A 10,403-nucleotide genomic window follows, 5' to 3' on the forward strand; every position below is an offset into this window, starting at 1 on the left:
AGTACTTGTGTTTTAATGTAATTGTCGTGTATGTTTTAATTCTACCGACCACTTAAAGGAAATGGGTGCAATTTGTTACGTATTATGACTATGCCTTGCAAATTCATTCACTACGGTAAGGTCTTTGCAAAACTGTTTCCCATGAAGCAATAAATAGGTTTGGAAACGTATGAGTTATTTTGAAATGCTCTTCTAAATAGACAAGGGAATTGAAAATTCATCAATATTACATATAAAGAATGTGTGGAGTGTTATCTTTATTTTGTTTTACTAACCTGAAAACTGATAGACTAAATAATTAATTTTCTTCATTTGCCATATGAATAAATAACTAGATAAGTGCTAGTGCTAGTCCTTAAATAACTTCACTAGTTTCTTTTGCGTTTTCTTTAATGTACTTTGAGATTGATCCAAATAAAAAATTCTATAAATTTCAAAAACACTATTAAACATCGGAAAATTTGTGGCGACAATCAAATAAATAAACGGTCGTAATATATATTATGTTAGGAAACAGCAATACCCGTCGTAGTAGTAGAAATGTGCTAAATCTGTAGTCAAGTTTGTTTTTTTTCTTATTTTAAAATAATACGTTATTTTTTCATTGTTAATTTTAACGTTTTATTGTTTTTGTATTTTCATTGTTTTATTCATAAGAACTTGCTGCAGTATTATTCTGTCCATATTTGTTGTTGACATTTTTCAGAATCCGTTATTCCAACTTCCAGGGTTTCACATGGCACAGGCACCTTCTATAAATCGTTTATATTACAACAATTGCGAAAGGGAGAAATAAGAGGGATATTTTGTTTACTAATATTATTGCAACATGGCATTTTGGTGACCTTTTGAAACGGAACAAAACGAAATTTACCATCAATATAATAAAACTGTTTGAGGACATAAATAATTAAAATATGTTGTTGGTCAAATGAACATAAATAGAAATTTTCTACACATTATATACCAATTATTATAATTTTTTTACCTTTAGCAGACAACTTTTTTAAGGACACATCTGAAATTCATTAAATTTTATTGCTAGGCATTTTTATACATGTTCAACTGACTTCGGAAAGACTTTAACATATGACAATACAGTATTTCTTATATTAAGAAATTGAGACGATACTGATCGTGATTTGAATGAAATTTAATTTAAATGTTTTTTCATAAATTATATTTCATTATAAGTAATTACAAGTAATTTTCAGGGGATTTCCTTTGCATAATAAGTGTAATTATTATAACTGGCAAACATATAATATCGTAAATAAATAATTTTTTTTAGGTTAGTATTCTGTTATTTATCTAATAATGAAGGAGAAGTATTTTATTCCTGGAATATTTTAATAGAATTTTATACATACTCAGAAGTGTTATTGCAAAAATTATATCTTAATAGATTTTCATAAAATAGCTAGTTAAAATAGAAGGAAATAAATAACCAAAAAAGAAACTAGAATTCAGAAAATAATTATTGGTCAACTTATTCAACGTCATAATATTTTTATCTCCTCAAAACATATTTATAAGAAAGTCCTTATTAATTTGTAATGGTTAGGCGCTTGTACCCTACATATAATTTAATTATTTGACTTCTTAACAATAGAGGTTCATAATAGGTGAATATATTTGTCTGTCTACCCTGCATTCAAATACTTACATGTAAACACATGTACAAAACTTAAATATCAGATCCTCACCTATGCTGTGTTGCTAAAAATGCGTTTAGCTTTGTCATGGTTATTGAACTTTCTTTCGTAAATCACATTCTCAAAAAAAAAAAGAAACTTAAAAGGCATATACGTTTCTCTTAAGCTCTTTAACGTTAAATAAGCTTTTTTTCTGACAGTTGAAGCCACTCAGACCGATTTTATTTCTCTTGTGATTAGTTCTTGATTAAATTCCACATGTAGATAGCTGTTTTGAGGAAACTGAATTGTACTTATAATTTCAGTGGTTCTAGATTAATTGACTTTTTAAAAAATGTGTTTCAAGTTCAATTTTTTAAATATCGTACAATTCCTTGGAACAGTTACTCTTGTAATTTTTTTGCTTGTTTCAGGAGAGAAATCAGTCCTGAAAGTACCTAACTTGTATTTATAAAAGAAAAGGTCGAAGGAATTTCGTTCAAATTTGGCACGTAGCTTTAATCTTTGGTCGTTGTTATAAACGTACATACAAGACACAGGTTTGTTACACACAGGGGCGTACTTTCAGGGGCAATTGTAATTTTCGCTCGGATTTTCTTTCCAATTGAATTCAAATTTGATTCACCACTATGAGTAATAAAGTTTTTCGAAAAAACTATTCTTGCTTAAAATGTAACTATCTTTAGATGATTATTGCTAAAAGTGAAAAAAAAAACATGAAAAAACAACAAATTGTTTGATAATAATAAGACAGTAATAATTACTCAACTAACTGCATCAAATATTATTTATGTAGCTTCCTTCAACTGTTCTTATAACTTCAAATATTATTTTTATGTTGTCCGTACCCATTTATGAATATCTGACGATCTAATATATTCTGTAATATTCAGAAATATTAACCTTTTCTAATTCTTATTTTTGTGACATTATCTCTTCATCTTCTATATGGTGCATGTATGTAGGTATATACACGGTAATGTCGGATATTTCTGGAGATAATTAAATTAATATACAAGCCATCAGTAGCTGCATAAAAGAGTTTCTAAAATTACAGACAGTGTACAGGAAATTGCAGCAAAGTAAATGCAACATTTTGTAGAAATTATGCAGTATGTGCTGGCAGTAAAACAGTATAATACTAGATACGTTCCAAAATTAGTAAATAGTTAAATAGGTACTCCTGATTATAGGATGCAAAAAATGAAGAATTCAACCGCCTTTAGATTCTACGTGCTTTTTTTCTGTATTTTTTAGACAACTAGAAAGTCTTCTTTATATCATTATTGCCGGTTCCACTACTGTTATTTTATTTCTGTATTTATCCCTTTCTATGCTACAATGACAGCTCTGGTTTTTTTTTTGGGGGAAAATTAATTCTCTTTTTTTTTGGAGAAATTAGTTTCTTTATTATGTGTCTACATTTTATACCTAAATATTGAATTTGAAATAATTTTCACCATTCTGAAAATATGCATTCTGTCTTCCTGGATTTTACTGGTTAAAAAAATAAACATACACCGTGTCCACCTAGTGCGCGTATAAGTCCAATATCTAGGTTAATAAAAGATATAACTTAATTTTTTTCTACAGAGTTGCCTACTTCCCGAGCTGCACAAAATGAAAATATATTTGCATATACAGGGTGTTCAGTTTTTCCTGGGCAGGTACCAACTTAATTTTTTTAAATGGAAACCTATATTTTTATGGCATTATCGAATTCTACGTGAAAAATTAACGGGACTTTGTGTTATGATCCCTATTAAAATATTCATAGTTTTCCAGATAATCGACTTTTCATTTTTTTTTCTTATGTTTCGTCACTTCTAGTAGTTGACATAATTATGATTGTATGACAGCTAGAAATTATTTTTTTTTCTGGAACTGTAGAGTGAAGATGGATCTTTCAAAAAACGTATCAAAAGTTGACCTGCGATATACAGGGGGCAAAAAAAATCGTGCCAAACCGGATAGTTTAAAATTTGAAAAATCTCGACTTTTTCAAATAGAACACCCTGTGTTTTATGATTTCATTAGATGCCTTTCTGTAGACCCTACAATTTTTTAATAGATTTCCCTATACGTAAGTTACGTAGTTTTTGCAAAAAACCCATTTTTATGTAAAATACCGGATTTGCGCCCGTTCCTTTGTCGGGAAAAATATTGTAAGGGTATTTATTTTTTATTAAATTTATTAGTTGTGAAAAATTTTGATATTTGAGTTTAATAAATAAGTCTTTATAGAAAGTCACCATTTATTTGTAAATAAAATCAAAAAACCATAAAATCGCTACAAGTGATTAAGAATTAGAAAAATATGGGGAATGTTTACTAGTAGCACGTATTTACAAGCAAATAACCCAAATTTACAGAGATTCCCACTGTTTTGAAAATGTGAAGGAAAGGTTTGAATGAACAGCAAATGCGAATTATGAGAAAACTATTGGATTTACGCGCACTAGGTGGACACGGTGTATATAAATTGTTTGGCGTTAACTATAACACCGTACTCTTATATCTTAGCTATAATTTTTAGTTTCACATATTAGGTGTTTCTTCACATCATTCAACACCAAATAAAAGGCAGCGGAATAGTAATCCCAAGTAAAATACATTTAAAATCTGTTTCATTCATTTGGAAATGGGCAACAACACAATTCTCGTATGCATGTAAATTCCGTGGAAGGTTAAAGGATATGCGCCGAATAATTATTATATTTCGTGTAACTGTGCCTTGATAAACAAATTCTGTACGAGGTCAACTGGTTCTTAATTGCAACGTCGTGTTACACTTTTCGTCGCACCACAATTTCTCATAAGGTGTTGAGTGTGGTAATAAATCTCCGAATTATGTTTGTGTGTCACAGGAACTACTCGTACAAAAATATTTGTGTAACATGTTATTGTTCACACACCATCGAACTTGCATTACATTTTTACGTTGCGTGAGAGAGGCTTCCAGTTCTAGAGACAATAAATACATACACAAATACCTGCGTCGAGGTAATGAATAGTTGTCACGTGAATATGAATAAAATATGCATCTACATTTTTTTAACGTGTCGTGTTGGAAAGCTACCTTTTTCTTCTAGTTCATTCCATAGCGTTGAATTTATCTTTATTTTTGTCTTTTATGGGTATCTGTTCCCTGTTACATCGTAACTGTTTCCAATATGACCTTGAACGTACAAATTAACCAAATTTATCCTGTCCACTAGATGCGCAGATTCTCAACCGGGTCCGCAGCAAGAGTGACAAAGACATAATACTTTAATAATAGGGCAGGTACCTTCTGTACAAATATTTTACTCAGGTCTGGTCAGTATAGTTATTTAATGAAAACTTTATATAAATATACGAGTCAAATACCTGTACTTAACCTTTTTTATATTTATTTCAAAGTATATTATCTGTACTTGATCTTAAACAGCCTGTATTTATGGAAATAAAAATATTAGTTAAACATCTCCTTTTCACTTCCATTGTAATTGGTATCAGAATTGAAAATGTTAACTTCACCACCCGATTCATCATCATCTTAAAGGTTTATAATAGTTTGATTGATAAGCAAGTTTTAATATCAATAAATTCTGTTTCAATTTTTTTGGCATGCTGGCAGCGAGTAGGTATTCCATTTTTGTGTTGTAAATGTGTCAAAAAATCCATTGCACAACTTTTCAACGTTTGTCAAAGTGAAAGTGATATTTTTACCATGGACATATTGTTTCACTGATGCTCAAACAAGTTCCATAGGGTTCAGGTCCGGGAGTATGGTGGTAGTCTCAGAAAAATACCTCCTTTTTGTAAAATTAGATCAACTTCATATATTTAAATATATGAGCTTATGCATTTTTATAATATGATATAACTCTTACTTTCACATATTATCTGTATGTTGTAGGTATTCCTTTCTCTCGTAGCTATTGCTCTATTTCATTCTTTCGACATGCGGATGTTAGGAAATTTTCAACTTGCACGTTTTGATATGAAGCATTGTCAATCACTAATACAGAACATGACATCAAATTTGGGATCAGTCCCGCTTATAACCAATTTTTGTATTTTGGATAGTTTATGTCATCGTGATAGTCCTCTGACATGGTTTTTAATTTGAAAATTAGTGTCGCGTTGATTTAAAATCATTTTTCTAACCAATCTAGGGTATAACTAAACGTTGCTTTTTTAATACAAGTCTTCGGTTTTGTTGTTTTATCACGCCAAGCATTCACGGTATTGTTTCATTCTTTTAAAAAAATTGAATCTGGAGACTTGAATGTCATGACATTGTCGGTGCGAATTTGAAACGTGTGGACAAAATGGATTTGTTCAAGCTGCAAGTTTGTAACTAAATAGGAAAAGTTATCAAACCAAGATCAAAGTTGTGTTTTTTTTTCTATTTAGGAAAGAGGTAAGGTAAGTTTTTAATACTTTCAGGAAATACCTTCAGCAACCTCTTGAGTCGGTCATTCCAAATGTCTTCTATTTCTCGCTTATTTCCTAAAAATTCTTTCGTCACAATTATTTTACAAAATGACACTTACGCCATAGTTGCTCTTTGAATTCAACTTTGGTACACTCCTTAAAGTTTCATCTTTATAGAGGGTTTGGTAGAATTCTTGTTACTATATCTTAATTGGCAGTGTTGGGACTTATTTTACATCCTCACTCTATTCCGATGATCTATTAGTTCCAGTTTATCTATAGAATCGTTTATTCATTGAAGCGATAGTAGTAATAGTTCTTCAGTTTTCTATTGTGACTCACATCTACTGAAGTTTTCTTTTGTTAATCTAAAATTTAATGACCGTGTATGGGTGAAGGACAGGTGAAATATGTATACTTTAAATCAATATGAGTTGTCGAAGTTGTTGTCTAGATTCTTAATAGCAGTATTTCCAGAAACAACATTTAATATGAACAGCTCCAAATGAATAATATAGTAGTATCCTCTATTGAAATCAAAGAGCAAGTAATACATCAAGTCATCAAATACTTTATCTGCTGCATAAAATCGATAAACATCATAATTAAACTCTCGCAAATCTTAATATCGCTATCAAAGATATGAAGTGTGGACTTCGCATTTCTCTTCTGAGAGTAAACAACGATTGATGTAAATAGCTTTTTGGGAAAAATATTAACTTTTTTGGTTGATTTAGGAAAGGTCATTCAAAATCATCATCGAGGGCTGCTCCTTATTCAGGATTAAAATTACCAATTGGATATGTCATTAGGGTTGCCAGATCTATTTTAAAAAAAAAAGTCTTTAGGAAATTTTGAAGTCAAATCGTTTACGAGGAAATCGATCTCTAAAAAATAAAAAAAAAGTCTACAGCAGCTCAATGGACAAATTGATGTCTACATTCAGAAAACAATCAGATCTCTCAGGAAAATAAATTTCGGGGGTAGGACGTCTTAACCCGGAGAAATGACATATTAACCCGGAGCCCGGAGATGTACCATCAAAACCCGAAGACTCCGGGTCAAACCCGGAGACCTGGCAAGCCTATATGTCATTGTGACATGTGCTAGGCATTATATTTATTTAGTACTCACGTAAGAAATAATTAAGGATTAGGATACAAAGAATAAGTTACGACGACGTCAAACTCGATTATCAGGAAGAAAATTGGAATAGGAATAATTTAACAGAAAAACAAACAACTTAAACAGAAATAACATCAATTTGCACTTATAAGTTATAGAAATTGTTCAAAATGATGACCGTTTTTACTCAGGCATAAATTTATTCTTCGTCGAAAATTGAAGTCTACTCTATTCAATAACTGCTGACGTTTAAATTCATAGCCAACTTTTGAATTTTCGATGATTTTTTAAATAATAGCTACGATACGTATTATTAGTTATTCGTGTTTTTGTTGAAAACGTTTTGAAATTATCAGGGTTTCTTTAGGACACTTACAGTCGATATCCTTAGTTTATTCATTATTTGCAAAGTTATGCCAAGTTATTCAAATATCCCTAATTATGCATTTTTTTACCTTTTTTCTAACCAACATTTTCAGTTTGAAAACATTTTTTTGATCAAAAACCCATAATTACCACTTGTAGAGAATACTTTGCAGTTTTCAAAACTGTGCTTGGATTTTCTGTACGACCATTACTTCTCAAGTAATTGATTGCCAAATTCAAAAATGATTTTTTTACTTTGATCGATGATAACTCCGCGACAAATAATCGTACAAGGCTCCCGAACCGCTCAAATTGAAGAGAATTAAATTATCTCAAAAGAGCTTTATGATGAAATTACCAAAAAAAATGTTTTTTTAAGTCCATAGGCTTTTTTATAAAAACAAAAATTTACAATTTTTTTTTCGTTGATTTTCTTATGATTACTCAAAAACTGCTGAAGCTAAAAAAATTTAAACTGCAGATCTGAGAACTAGACACTTGAAGCTTCAATTTCCTTTTATTATATTCTCTCTAGGACCTTTTCCCTCCAATTTATAGCTCTTTGAAACTCACCCAAATTTTAGGATTTTTTAAATATCCCTTAATTTCTGTGCCTAGTGTACCTTTACAACAAAGAAAAAAATACGAAAGCTAATAATAACGTCATTTAAAAAGTATACACATGTTGCTGCATAAGTATATTATTAGATTCATAATCACCTACCATCGCCGTCGTCGGTAATTTCCATGAGTTGTATAATAATAATTGCAAACTCTAGTTTGTGGACAAAGTTTGCTGTTTCATTTATATATTTACTTCTTTATACGAAGCAGTTTTCAAATTGCCATTGTAGGATAATATGCTATTTGAGACTTGATATTTCGCTAAAGTTACCAAAACTAAAATCTACTGTATCATTAGTTGAATAAAATGATATATCAATTAAGTTAGACCACATACAATTTGCGTTTATGTACTGAGAACGATACAGCTTTTTAATATTAAAATCTTCCACCTGCATAAACATAAACATCCGGTTATTAAAACGCGTTTTAAATTTTGCTAATAGATATAATTAATTTTTAACAAAAATATTTTATATGCAGTTGATATAAAAAACGGATGTGCCTGTCATTCAATTTAATCCAGGAGACGCCTATCTCATACATAAATTTAGTGATAATAAAGCAGAGATTCTGGATCTGCAAATAAACCTGAAATTACGAGAACAATTATAGTAATTAAGATGCAGAACCGACTGTTGATATTTATACATTTTTTTAATTATCATAAATTACCACATAATCGTAAACGAAACACAAAAGTTTGTGAAACTAATGCAAATTAATATTACAGGAATAAGGAAAAAGTAGCTGCGGTGTTTTCGATGCCGGCTTATTTGTGGATATCAACGTAAAAAATCAGGGTATTATTCATACTTCCACAGGATATTATAAACCATGTCGTTGCATTTTTACCAGCAATTGTCAAGATTGCATGCGGCACATGATACGTGGCGCTTTTTATATGAAATTAAATTGCACACAATTATAAAGAAAAATTGCGCTTCTGTGTTAATTAACAATATACTGCAATGAGTAATTGTTGACAATAATTACAATGATGAAGGTAAGGTATTTAATTAAAATTTTGTACCAACCGTGCACATGCATTTCCTATCATTATCTCCATGATCATTCGCTAAATTTCATTATTTATATGCTCGTACCATGGCAAGGTATGCCATTAAAATTGTATGCAAAAGCACACCTATTATTAGGAGTGTTTGATGTGATTTTTATGTAAGATTGAAGGGTAGAAATAAAACTAATTACTAGGTCTGTTCGGAAATTAACCGAATTTTATTAATTATTAATTTTATACATTATTTTCCTAATCACACACTTTTCCCAGCGGTGTTTCCATTTCGCGAAGCAGTTCTGGATGACTTCATTTAAAATGGCCTTTAAAATCTATTACGAATTAGCTTTGTTCGTGGGGTGTCCCGCTGTCCAGATCGTGTATACCAAAATATCTTCCCAGAGAAAAATGCATCATAATAAAATGCCTCCGAAATTCTACAAATTCCCTCAGTACGACAAAATACCGCCGAAATGCCCTAAATGCCACCGACATGTCCCCGAAATGCCAGAAATACCAGAAAATGCCTCTAAATGCCAGAAAATACCTCGAAATGCCTTATGTTTTTAGCATGACACCACCATTTTGTCTTAATTATGTTACGTATATTACAAGCGAATATTAAAAGTGACCCTAAAAGGGTTTGGTTCTTTGTACAGAATAAGGAAGGGCACACCCGATTTTTTTTCCTAATGTGCCCCCTAACGGAGTAATGGGGGGTCAAAGGGGTACCTAGAAATTAACGTTTAGGGTTATAACTTTGAAACCACCCCGTATATTTTAATAAAATTTTCGTACGTTGTATTACACATGGAGCTCTACGATTTGATGCTAAAATCAACTTTTTGCTATTATCAGGTGTCCAGAAACGGACTGGCCCTATCACAATTTTTCTCAAAATTTTGACAGAAGTAATTTTATCAAACTGAAAATATTATTATTAGATACTCTGAAGGTTTTTCTTTAAAAATGGTACTCTTTATTTATTTCGAAAAAATGAACGGTTTGCGAGATAAATCGGTTTTGAAAAAAATTGGTAACAAATACAACAACAATTAAAATTTATTTTTTTACAATAAAATCATTCCCGCTAGTGCCAGCCTACAGATTCACCATAAACATTTACTGGTGGTGAATTAAGGGAATGAATAATGCCGTTTCTTGTAAAATCAACATCTATGACCAAAATACAT

The sequence above is a fragment of the Anoplophora glabripennis genome, unplaced genomic scaffold, assembly GCF_000390285.2.
Source record: "Anoplophora glabripennis isolate ALB-LARVAE unplaced genomic scaffold, Agla_2.0 scaffold717, whole genome shotgun sequence".
NCBI classification, from domain to species: Eukaryota; Metazoa; Arthropoda; class Insecta; order Coleoptera; family Cerambycidae; genus Anoplophora; species Anoplophora glabripennis.